Raw genomic sequence first — 13,352 nt, forward strand, 5'->3', positions numbered from 1 at the left:
TCATTAAACCACAGCATTGCCACCAGCCTCATAGCTGTCCAGAGAGTGAAGACAGTGCTTCACCACATAAGCCAGTACGTGTGTGCCCGTGTGGGGCACTGACACGGTCGCCTGCTACTGGCTGTCCCCACAGCCTTCCGTCTCATCCCACAGACTTTCAGGGAACACTCTTTCAACCAGGGGTGCTAGACTATATGGGTGGACTGGGGGTCAAGGCTGAACCTCCAAGTGGGAAGGCCAGGCTGCTGTGATAGGCAAGGCAGCAGGTCAGGGGCTGCCTCAGTTCTGAATCCATCCTGCCCTTGAAGCAGAGGAAGTAAAGGAGAGGAGAGGGGTAGCTGCAAGAGAGAAGCAAGCAAGGTTGCACAACCCTAACCTCAGATGGGCCCCAGGCTGGTGTGTCCTCCATTGGTCCTCCATCACTGCCTCAGTAGTCCACTTAGGAGCATCTGGCCATGTCACTTGGTTGCTAATGACAGCAGGAGAGGCAGCAGGCAGTCGGCTATGTTAACATGCCATTTATTCTTCATCTATAATTACGCTTCCCAGCCAGGGATGATAGCGCTGCCTCCCAGCCTCCTGGTGCAGGTGCACAGAAATAAAGCACCCAGCGCCTCAGCCAGGTGGGCGGCAGTCAGAGGCCCTGGGGGCTGTTCTTTGACCACAGTATGGCTGGGATGATGCACCAGGCTAAGACCCGAACCTGAGAAAGGCACACATGGTCTTCAGAGTTCACAGTCCAGCCAAGAGGACATCTGAGAGCCGGCTCATTGTGAAGGCTCCATGTGAACCTGGGCAGTAGCATCTTGCATGAAGTAAACGAATTCAAAGATAAGACAAGGGATGGTCAGAGGCTGGACCGGAACAGCAGCACGCAGAAAAACCATAGTGTTGCCTTGGAATCTGTGAGCAGGGAGTCTTCCGTGCCAAAGAGCCTTGGTTGATGTAGTTCACTTACAGCTTTGGAATGGAGATGGTCCAGGGCCCGGTGATTGTCTAAGCCACCTACTGCATTGATGTGGTCATGCCAGGAAGAAGAGGGGGAGGGAGAAGGAGGCATCTGTCCCCTAGGACAGAGGGATTTAAAGACAGGCAGGATGACCCTGGGCTAGACAGGAGAAAGGCATGGCTCCTGACTTGGAGTAAACATATTGCCCTGCCTTGGACTTCCCATGAACCATGGGGCTATGGGGACCCTATCACCTGCAATGGAGCTGACTATGGTCATGTCAACAGACCCACTTCCCATCCAGGTGAAGAGACTATGCAGGTGCTTAATGCCCAGGGTTTCCAAGAGAAAGGTCTGGCCCTTTAACAACCTGTTACCCCGTCACCCTAGACACCATCTGCTGTCTGGTGCATTTTGCTTCCCTGCTGAATTCTGGAGCATGGCACCCCTGGAATGTGAGGGGTTCCCAGGGCCCTTCTTCCTCAGTGAGTCCACCACATCCTCAGGGGTGGGGCAGCCAGGCCTGGCACGTGGAGAAAATGACAAACAGAGGAGCAGAGGGACCAGTGAGGATCAGGGCTCAGGTACAGGCCATCGAGATGCAGGGTGTGGCCCCAGGGCCCCAGCTGCTCTGTGCTAAAGCCTCTGGGAGGAAGAGAGACCTTGGCACTAAGCTGGAAACAGGGCCTTTCGGCTCTGAGTGCCCAAGGGAGATGATAGAATAAACTTTATTTTTGTTGTTTAAACTTCCACCAACTACAGAGGTTCCTACTGGAGTCAGGGCAAGGGAGGGGCCTCAGGTCTTCTGTGACAGACCTCTTGGGAACAAGTAGAGCATCCCGGATGTGGCCAGGACAAGGTTCTGGACACCTTCAAATCCCTTCCTAACCTCATGATCAAATTTCTCTAAGGATTAGGCTACTAGGCACCTGGGGTGGGGGCAAGGGACAAATATAGCGGATAGTGCTGAGTCACGCTCCCCTGTTTGGGAAACAAGGGAGCTAATTAAGTTACCAAGAAGAGGAGGACTCTGCAGGAGGCGGCAGTGGAAAAAAACCTCTGTGGTGCTCGCAGGCCTCACAGAGACTGTGAGTCAGTGGAGCACGTAGACAGAACCTGGTCCACAGAGCCGCCTTGGGGAGTCTAGGGACCACAGGGCACCCCTCACATTCCAGAGGACCAGAAGAGGCCCTGCAGCCACAGAGGAAATGGCAAATCCCAAGAGGTAGTTGCTCTGTCCTCGGTAGGCCAGTTTAGTGGCCATCCCCATCCAGGGCTCCTTCCCACACTTCTGCCTCAGCTCTTGAAGCTGTGGAGTGGCCTTGACCATAGAGGAAGTGTCAAGAACGGACAGGGGCTGGAGAGACAGCTCAGTGGCTAAGAGCACCGACTGCTCTTCCAGAGGTCCTGAGTTCAATTCCCAGCCACCACATGGTGACTCACAGCCATCTGTAATGAGATCCGATGCCCCCTTCTGGTGTGTCTGAAGACAGCCACAGTGTACTCACATACATAAAATAAATAAATCTTAAAAAAAAAAAAAGAATGTAGGACAGGCAGGCAAGGAAAGTCAAGGTCTGAGCCACTTCTAACAGGCTATAGCATTTGAGTTTAAGCACACTTCCAAATAACACCTGTTCTGCCGTGGACCGTTTTCAGGATCACATAAGGGTGGAATAGGTTCATCCCAGCCCACAAGGAGCCCAAGTCTGGCTCATAAGAATCACATTCACACAAGTAACAGAGTTGGAGGCAGGATGTCAGGGTTCTCTCCTCAGCTTGCGTGCAAGGCAGGGTCCTCTGTCCTCTTGCCAGCACAGGACCCCTGGAGACTCAGAGAATGATAATCCTTCCAGACCCCGTCCTCATGTGAGTGTGTAAGAGCTTCCTCACATCTTCCTGCCCTCCGTGACTTCCTTTGCCGGGTCTGGGCTGCCCTCCATGCCTGAAATGAGGCACCTCAGTCAGAAGTGTGAGAAGAGGGGTTGGGGTAGCATGAACTCTCTGTGCCCACCTCCTCATACAGAACAGTCTTTGCTGATAGACTCCTTCCACGGCCTCTGAGGAGTCTATCTAACTTTTAATGCCAGGCTGTGAGTGTCTGAGCCAGACGTTGGGTCTGTCAGGAAGATGGCCCCTCTCATAATGCTCCCACTGGCTGTCTCCTCAGGGACTGAGTCGGGCTAGGCTGGAATGCTAGGTCTCCTGTGTGCTAGGCTACAGGTGTGAACCATTTCAACAGAACGCTTCACACTCCCTTCTGGGAGCTTCCGTCTCGGACTTGTGTGAACACGGCAGTCAGAAGCAAAGCCCATCATGAAGTTCTGCCCTGAGGATGAGTGTTCAAGGACAAAGCCATCCTCACCCTGTGTCCCTCTCACCCAGGTCTGCTTGTGCCATCTGTACCCAGCACTAAGTGACAAGCCTTTGCCCAGGCTCAGACCCTCGGCTGTTCTATCCTCAGCTCTCCAGGCCAGGTTATATCGCAGACTTCCCGGGCAAGAACTCTGCGTGGTCCAGGCATGGCCTTGCATCTCAGCTCCTAGGCTCAGAGCTCGCAGCAGCCATTCGGCTGCCCTATGTCTGCCACCCTGGGTCTGCTGCCCTGTGGCCAGAAAACCAGCCGGCACTCAGCCATCACATGCCAGCTTCAGGCAGCAGGTCACAGCACAGGTCAAAACGAGGAATAGGCTGATTTTTGGGGGTGGCTCCCAAGGCCAAGTGTAACATTGTGCTTGTTCCACTAGTTGACACCAGTCACCAGCATTACCCATTACTGCAAGGGAGGCTTGGAAATCTATAGGCTAGTGACCAACCCACCAGAACTCAGGGGTTCTGTGCCTGAGGAAGATGAGGACGATGGACGGTTGCCCCTGCCCTTCACTCCTCGGGTATTCCACCCCCACCACCCCCGGGATAACCGTGCATCTCCTACTCCACCCCACCCCATACTCCAGTAAACTGCAGTGTCTCCTCTGGTTTTCTGACATCAGCCTTGGGAAAGTGGCCCACCCTCCCGTCTTTGAAATACACAGGTTTGTTCCGTCTTAGGGTGTGAATGAATGGCAGGGTCCTTCCTAGTCTGGCCCCTAGAGACCTTGACAGACCGAACAGAGTCACACACACTGCGGCAAGGCCCGTCGACCTTACTCATCAGGTGTCACAATGAGGCACAAAGTCAGACTTAAAGCAGGACTTCCATGACTGTGTATGAAGTTGTTTCATCTTTCATCACAGGCTGCAGCTGACTTTGGAATACAGAGATAAATTGGCCCCCTGAGGTGACAAATGTCCCCCCCGTCCTCTGACTGGTAGCTCATTACAGTGACACACTGCTCAGAAAGTGGCCAAGAGGAAGAGTTCGCAGCAGCAGGCCAGTGTGCACTTGGAGATAATCATCATTATTTTACAGAAGTTCAAAACTGTGGAGGAGGCAAGCGTGTGACCCATTTCTACAGAAGACGGGCATGCTGGCAGTGTTGCCATGGCAACCAGACGCGGCACCATCTCACTGGCCAGGGTGTGTCCTCACAGAGCATCTCTTGGCCGGTGTCTCCCCAAACTTAGCAACCTTGAGAGCCACCACCCTCTCTCCTTCACCACACAGACAGGGTCACAGAGGCATGGGGATCAGAGGGACCTCAGGAGCACGCAGGGCAGGATCCCCATGGGAGGCTCTCAGTCAGAGTCTGCGCTTCCATCGGCCTAGCTTCAGTTCCTTCTCAATAAGTAGTAAGTAGTCCTTGGAAAAATGTGGGCTGTAGAAACGAAGAGAAAGCAACTCGAGTCTTTTTACAGAAAAGAGGATTTACTTAGCAAAGGAGTTTGTGCAGGCGTTAGCTTGCTGGAGGGTCTGGAATACAGCTTAGGGGCTAGCAAGAAACAAAAAACAGGATGGGGAGGGGGCAGAGCTCAGCGCCTTGGGGCACTGGGGGCCAGTGAGTGTATAAGCTGCCTGGTCATTCTGTCCTGTGGCTCAGAACCAAGTTGGTATGTCCAGGGCCTGTGGTCCTCGGTCCTCCAGGGGAACAGAACCTGACAGAGGAGTTCTAAGAGGACCATGAGAAACAGGCGCATCACTGCCGCATGGGTCTTTCCTGACCCTTTCCGCAGTGGCAGGCCACAGGCACACGGAGGATACAACTACGAGTGCTGGTTGCTGGGAGGAGAAGGCAGGAATCTCAGGACCCTAGACACAGGTGCCCCTGTTCATTCAGCACAGACATCGCCTCTAGTCCTTGGTCCCCAAGCCTGAACAGAACCGGTATCTGACTCCTATAAGAACGATGAGTGATCTTTGTGGGGGCCCTGGAGCAACATCCCAGGCCACTGGCCTCCTTGTGTGAGGAAGCTATGCTAGGGGTGCATTCAATGTTGTCAACATCTGGGACATTAAGATTTCTGTGGAACTTATTCCCAACTCCAAGAACTAGTTTCCTACCCTCCAGAGCTCAGCAGGTTCACCTGCATCCCATGAAACATGAGCACCAAGTCTGCTTGAAGGGCTTAGGGCGGGGGTCCCTGCCCATAACTGCCCCCCCCCCAAGTCCCACAGAGATAAGGCCTGTGGTCTATGTCCCTGGGCAGCTGGATATTCAGGGACTCTGTATCAATTCCCCACCTAGCAGAAACACCCCTGAGGTCATGTAGCGCTTGACTTGGAAGTACGCCTAGGAAGTGTCGCAGGTCTCTGTCCTCGGGACAGAATGAGGCACTGTGAAAGCCTTGTTGGCTGTCCCTTTCTGCCTTTTCAGTTTTTGCCCTGTGAGAATGCAGCATTCAGCACCTAAAGGGGCCCGAGGTCCATCCTGGAAGCAGAGAGCAGCCTGTCCCAGACATAAGACCTGCGGCTGTTTTCTTTGCCCTTGGTCTTAAAGTCTTCAGAACTGGCAGGAGACAAGTCTCTACTCTTCATAAATGACCCAATCTCCGGGTTTCTTTAGAGCCAGGAAAATAAATCAGGTCAGAATCTACCTAAGCAGGAGAGAGGCTCCTGAGAGAGAAGGCATGGGCCTGACCAGGCCTGAGTCTGGTGAAGACTCATGACAGGACCACAGGCCCGTCCCATCCCTTTTGGGGCTTCAGTGTCCCTGTGCATCTAGTATGAGGGTTTCTATGCCTCACATGCTGGCTGTGGCAGGAGCTGCACCCCAGTCTGTAACTTTAATTCTTTTAAAACCTATTTTTAATGATGGTTCTTAAATGCTTCAACCTCCTTTTTAGCCTGCTACCCACCAGAGGTAGTGGAAAGGAAAAGATCTGGGGGAAGGGGACCTGTTTAGAACGGGTTTTTGGAGCAACTCCTGCCTGTGTTGTCTGGAAATCAGCAGTTCAGTTCACAGGTTAGCAGGAGGCAGCTCGATCCACTTGAAAACATGTCATGGATACACCAGCCGTCCAGTCTGGTAGAGTTGGGATAGCAAGTAGGAATCAGCAATGGAGGTACTCCCTGGAAAAGACAGCCAGGCCTCAGCCTCGGCTCATGTCAGCAGGAGGGACACGGGGGGTGGGGGGGACGCCAGGAGATGTGAGACCCACAGGCGTTGCACATCGAGCTCTATGAGCAAGCCTGGCTCAGCGCCTCCCTCTGCCCGTCACTGTCCACTGAGTCCTATTTATTTTCTCTCCAAATAGCATGTGTCCTCCACAAGTCTTGCCTCAGCATATGTCTTGCCTAAGCTGACATCACTCTGCCAAGTCCACAGAAGCAACAAGAAACCGCAGCACACCACTCTGAGTTTTTCTCTGCATTTCTCTCTATGGAGTTCCGACAAATGTGGCTCAACTACGCAGTGTAAGGCGGACCGAAACAAGTATGTCGTTAGCAAAGAACCCTTCATCACGTGTCCTTTCACACGCTTGCTTCTGCAGAGCATCCTTTCTCCTGTGTCTGCTTCAGCTCAACATCCCTTCACATGTGTGCCCCAGCAAAGCTCCATCCAACCGACTTTCCAAAGAACCCTTGAGTTTCCACTTCACCAGTTAGTGGGTGCTATGGTGAGTTTCAGGGAGCAGAGGAGATCAGAGGATCTCAGAGGAGATCCCCAGAGGCAATGAATGAATGAATGAGGGTGCATGGCTGGTAAGGATGGAATGTGAGCATAAAGAACACTTAGAACCCTTTCCAAAGTCTTAGTCAGGTACCCTGGGCCCCTAAAGGCCTCTTCTCAGCACCTGTGGTCTACATAGCATGAGGACCAAGCAGAACACTGGAAACCAGGGGCCACACAGTACCCAGCTCCCACAAAAGACAACAGATGTCTCCGTGGTTCAGGCACCTAGCACTAGGCAAAGGGTGGCACACTAGTCCTAGAGTAAGGATGCCATTTACCCTACATCCACTTTAAAATGCTCCAGAAAAGACTTCAGGCTGGCAGGATACCTCTATGGATGGCAATACATTCCGAGTTCAATCCCCAGGACCCAAATGTAGAAGGGGAGAAACTGACTCTTAGAAGTAGTCGTCCGACCACCATACTTGTACATTGTAGCACAACTCTCAATATACATACACACACACACACACACAGCATAATAGATAAGTATATGCAAAAAAATTAATAAAGACTTCAAAGGTCTAGTGATCTCATATAACTTGATTGAAAAGAAAATGTGACCAAAGGGAAACCTAGGGCTCTTTGGAAAGTCAGCTGTGTTGGTGTTTTGATGTGAAGGTGCGTTTTGTTGAAGTAGACACAGATGAAAGGCTAAGGCAGACGTGTGAAGGAACGTTTCACTGAAGCAGACCGAGGACAAAGGATGTTCTGTTAAAACAAGCATGCGAAGGGACCCATAATGAAGGATTCTTCACTGACTACACGCAATTATTGGTCCACTTTACATTGTGTAGTTGAGTTCCTTTGGTCAGGACTCCATAGAGAAAAAATGCATCAAAAACCCTTTGGTGGTGTGTTATGGGTTCTTGTCACTTCTGCAGACTCGGGCTGATTAGCACAGTGACATCAACTGATACAATGCATGTGAAGTTTTACTAAGACAGACTCGTGTGTTGAGAGTAACCCCGTGGAGGATACATGACCTCTGGGGGGAGTATAAATAGGACTCCGGGACAGTGACGGAGGCTTGGCTTACTTACTGGTAGAGCTAGCTGACAATACTTGTTGGTCTTCACTGAGAGAGACACAGCCGAGAACGTCTCCTGGCGTCCCCGTTGATCCGAATCTTTGAGTTGACGCAGGTGAGGCCTGGCTGCTCCTGCTGTGTTGCGTCAAGGCTGTTATTATCCTGACGCTGATGAACTGGGCGGCTGGTGCATCTGTGAAGCGCTTGCAAGTGGATGGAGCTGCAGCTGCCGACCTATGAACTGAACTGCTGGTTTGCTCACAACGCAGATGGGATTTGTTCTAAAGAACGCTTTCTGAACAGGTCTGCTTCCTCTACATCCCTTTTCTTCCCACTTCCTCTAGTGGGTGGTAGGCTAGAAGGGAGGTTAAAGGGTTTAAGAACCATCATTAAAAATATTGAAGAAAATTAAAGCTACCCATGACTGTTAACACACGACTGTTAACCCATGACTGCTAGCACATGACTGTTAGCACATGACTGTTAGCACATGACTGTTAACACATGACTGTTAACACATGACTGTTAACCCATGACTGTTAGCACATGACTATTAACCCATGACTGCTAGTACATGACTGTTAACACATGACTGTTAACACATGACTGCTAACACATGACTATTACAGAGGAACAGGGGACATGCAAGGTGGAGAACAGCTGGATGTGTGGCTCAGCCATAGAGCAAGTACTTGTCTAGCATCAGCAAACTCTCACACATTACCGGGACCCATCATTCAAAACGGCACAGAGAGAAGGGTCCCAGAAAACAAGCATTAAAGTCTGTGACCTAACTTGCCAACATCTAATATTCCCAGGCCTTAGGTCTTAGAATAAATGGAATGGAAAAAAGTCTATTTAAAGACATGATTGAAGAAGGTATCAGATGAAACTATAACCCCACAAAGTTTAAACTCTCACCGAAGTCTTAGATGGATTAACAGAGAAACGACACACAGGGTGCACAAACTGCCACCAGTCCACGGTAAAAGCTGCAGGCTGCTGGGGCAGAGTGTGAGGATGTTGGACCTCACTGGAGAGCAGGCAAGCTGGAAGAACACGGAAAGACAGCTCCCCGGCATTGCGAGACCCCGCCGCAGACGAGAGGTGCTCTCCGTGCCTGGCAGACACTTGTAATTGGAAAAGTGGTTGCAGGTGTGCAGAGGGAAGTCCAGTGGGCAAAGTGAAAATGGTGCAAACCACAGATCTTACCTAACGGTTGGGCTAAAGGTTTCTGACACAAAGCTGTGGCTACAAAGCTATGTATACATTCAGCTATGCCTTTGACCTCTTAAAAATGCAACTATCTCTTCGAAGCAAACCTTCCTTTAGTGTCTTGTGGGGTTTACAATGTAAGAAAGATGCCAGTGTGGAGACAGGGAGGGATGAGACATGTCGGAGTCTAAGACTGCCCATGGAACTCTACTGACGACATCCGTGTCACCTGGGCTCAACAGCACAAGTGTTCAGCTTTAGAATGGTATGAAAGCCATATGTGCTCAGGAAACACATCCCCAAGTTTGCATGTTTCACTCTTACCATGCCCAGTGCTCTTGCTGGGCAGCAGTGGCTCCTGGCAGCCCTGTGGTCAGGGACTCCACAAGACTACAGCGTACAGTAGCCCAGCCAGAATGTATGGTATGTCTGCCTAGAGATGTGCTCAGAAGCCAAAGAGCATCCACACAGTGCTACTTAAGAAGACTGTGTGGTAAGGTAAGAATACTTTTTACTCCATGACAGCAGCTATCAAGATGACTCAACAGGTACAAGGTGCTTACTGCCAAGCCTGACAACCTGAGTTCAATCCTCACAAGTCCCTCGGGTTGTCCTTTGATTCCCACATGTGAGCCATGGCAGGCCTGGGGAGCTGGGATGGAGCCCAGGGCTTCCTGGATGCTAGGCACTGTACCAACGGAGCCACAATTCCACCCAGACACGTTTTAAGTGGAGAGTGACTTTAGGGCTCCTCTCTCGATCTCTGGTCTGACCTTCCTCGCAGGGGACACAGGGTTCAACAGCTATGTATGTCTGTAAACTACGTTCTCAGGTGGAAACAGGGAGATGGGAGCATCCCTGGAGTATATTGAGCAGGCAGTCTATCCAGATCAATAAACTCCAGACTCATTGAGAAAGCCTACCTCAAATAGGGCAGAGAGTGATTGAAGAAAACACAGTCATGTTCTAGCCTATACCTCCTTCCCCCCAACACACACTGCATACACATGCACGCTAACCCATACCAACAACAACACAGACTTCTAGATCACAAGGGTGAGATGTAAAGAAGCAGGTGACCCACTTTGTGACCTGTGCTCACCACGTCCAAGTAGGGACAAACAAGCCACTTCAGTCCTCTGGGGGAGGTGGCATAAAGGCTTTCCCTTCTGTGCTGTGCAGAACACCTTTCGGGTGTTTCAAGATAAATGGGAAAACTTTGCACTCAAACTTTGCACACACTATTCTGGCTCCAGCTGACCACTCCCCAGCGGGCAGGGCAACTTTCCCACGACTCAGTTAAGCGTTCAAGAGCGGTCATCTCTGGGAAAGAACTGAGAGGCCAGCATTGCAGGGGACGTACTAAAGGTAAAGTGGTCCAGGGCAGATGAGGCACTGTCCTACTGTCGCAAGGCAGGCCAGTGGGTGCTGCTCTCTCTGTTCTCTATGGGGACCTCCTCTGGAGAGCCACGGTAGCATGGCCAAGGTGATCTAAGGAATACCCTATGCATCAGAAGCTTTGCAGGGAGTAAGCAGAGGACGAACACCTGCAGAGGCTTTGGTGTGAGTTCTGAGGGGACAGAAGGGAGAAAGGGTAAATCCCAAATTTTAGTAGAAGCTTGGTATTTTCTGCAGGCATCTCGAGAAAGAGGTGGGAACTTGCATTCCAGGAAGGGTGGTTCAGAAATGCCGTAGTCGTTCTAATGCCAATCCCTGAGAAGAGCCGTGTCTAGTCCTGGGCATCTGGGCAGTGTTATCAGTCTTCCTTAGCCATTATCAGCTGTCCAGGGAAACTGAGAGATAGAGGTTCCTTATGCTGGATACAGAATCCAAAGGCCTAGAGCTTCCCTAGACAGTGAGGCTTCACACCTATGTTTTTCACAAGCTTCCCCTGGTGGTGGTGGTGGGGGGGTTCTTTAGCTACCTTTAACAAGAGGCCACAAGAAGTCAGGCAGTGAACTGGAGAACCATGAAGGTCCAATAGGCCAAAGTATCTTTCACTGGGGCTCTGCTGCCTTCCTGGCATATCTGCCTACAAGCCTACACTTTTGCTGAAATCACAAGCCAGCATTTGTCTGGAGCTGGTGCCGTCTTTATCGTCTCTAACGCATCTTCTCTGGAGGGCACACATAGCAGCCATCTATAAATTTAGGAGATGGAGGAGATGGATCTCAGTACCTGGATGAAATGGGCTTGTGTGTGTGGCTCAGCAGGAGACAGATCTGTTGTTCCTGCCAGGAGGCAGCCCATTTGTCTGGGTGAGGGGGGCAGGGCAGACGCTGGGCCTTCCCTGGGCCTTCTCTGTTCACCAGTGTCTCCTGGCTGGCTCAGTACCTGTGGAGGCTTGTGAGGGAGAGAGGATATGAGGACCTGGTCAGCATGGAGCCTGTGATAAGGACCCCAGGTGTGGGTGTAGAGGTTTGGCCCCTGCCGGTTTGCACACCTAGAATTAAGCAACCAGCAATTCCTAGCCAGCAAAGGCCTTGGGATGTCGGCACTGCCCAACAGGTATCCCTTCCTTAGACTTTCCCCCATTACCCCTTAGGTTAGGTAAGCTTGGGGTACATGCAGACCCCAGGCCTTCCACGTGTCCATTCATCCTTCAGGAGCGATCCATCTCATACCAAGGATAACTCAGCTCCCATCCAGTTAGACCTAAGCCCTGACTGACACTGAGGAGCTGGGCCATTGCCAATGGTTGGGTGTGGCATGCTGGTTAGTCACATGGAAGAATCAGCTGCAAACAGAGGCAGAAGGATCGTCTTAGTGTTCAACTCCATGGAGGGAGGAAGTTGAGCCTGGAGACTTTTGATGCTTCTCTAGGGTGAGCCCTTAATCCTTTCCTTAAAGACTCTGTGGACACTCAGCCTAGATGGGTCTACACAGTAGGGTAAGGAAGTGCACTAGACCCTGGTCCAGCCAAGAGACACATGGACCTGCTCATTTCTGTAGAATATTTTGTCCCCACCCCCCTGTTTCAGGCGCAGGATGGCTTCTGAGTCCTTGCTTCTCTGCACACGGCAGGAGACCTGCAGATGCCAATTCTCACACAGCTCTGGGACAGTATGCACATTGGAGCTGGGGCAGGACTGTATTCCAGCCACCAGGCTGTCTGGTGACACTCCATGCCTCTGTACCTTCCAACAACACCTGGTTAGGTAGAGTGTCTTCAAAGAGGCCCCTTAGCACTTTTGTGGCTCTGGACAGACAAACCCACCAAGCTCTGGCCCCTACCATGTAAGCAAGGTATGAGGTGACCTTGTCCCCTGGCTAACCCGCAGCACACAGCACATCCCTACACCTGCCCCCACTTGCCTAGGTAGGGATGCAGATTCACAGCATGACAAGATGAAACCTCTCTAACATGCTAATGAGTGTTTTCATGTGGCTGTCTGCGGGGTCTTAGCTGTGTCACAATAAATCCCAGGCTGATGGTGATGGTGAAAGGGGGCCAGTTCTGGGCTCCTGGAACGCCATGTTTACTGTGCAGGGCTGGGGCTGACACGGCTCTGCTTAGAGGCTCCAGAACATCGGCTGGGGCCTGGGGCAAATATCCCATCCCTTTGGTAGGAGCCAAGCAACCAAGCAAGATAGCAACCAGCATCTTGCACTCTGTCATGAACCCTTTGGAGTTCCAAGAGATATTATCCAAATAAAGGCACTGTCCCTGGCTACTTAGAAGTAGGGGTGGTTTAAGGGGTCCAGGGCCTGGGAGGGAAGGACTACATGTGAGGAAGAGCATTGTGGGCTCTCTGACTGTCACCAGGCATCTGAGATCTGCACAGAGTCAAAATGGGCTTCTTCTGCCCTCCCTCTGCTCTTGCCAGGGTCTGAACTGCCTGTTGAGGGAGGATCTTCAGCAAGGAATGTGGGTCCAACTAAGCTAGAACTTCAGCCATGCAAGCTGAAGAAGGAGGCTGGAACCGATTGCTTAACACGAGGATGGGGCCCAATAATCATCACAGATAACAAGGATCCTTAAAGGACATCCGTCACCTCATACAAGCTCAGTACTGGTACTAGCACTCCACACCCCTCCCTGGACAGAATCAAGACCCCAGCCCAGGGCATCAATGCAGAATTCTCTTAGCCTTGTGGTGGGTGG

This window comes from Micromys minutus, assembly GCF_963924665.1.
Source record: "Micromys minutus genome assembly, chromosome: 13".
NCBI classification, from domain to species: domain Eukaryota; kingdom Metazoa; phylum Chordata; class Mammalia; order Rodentia; family Muridae; genus Micromys; species Micromys minutus.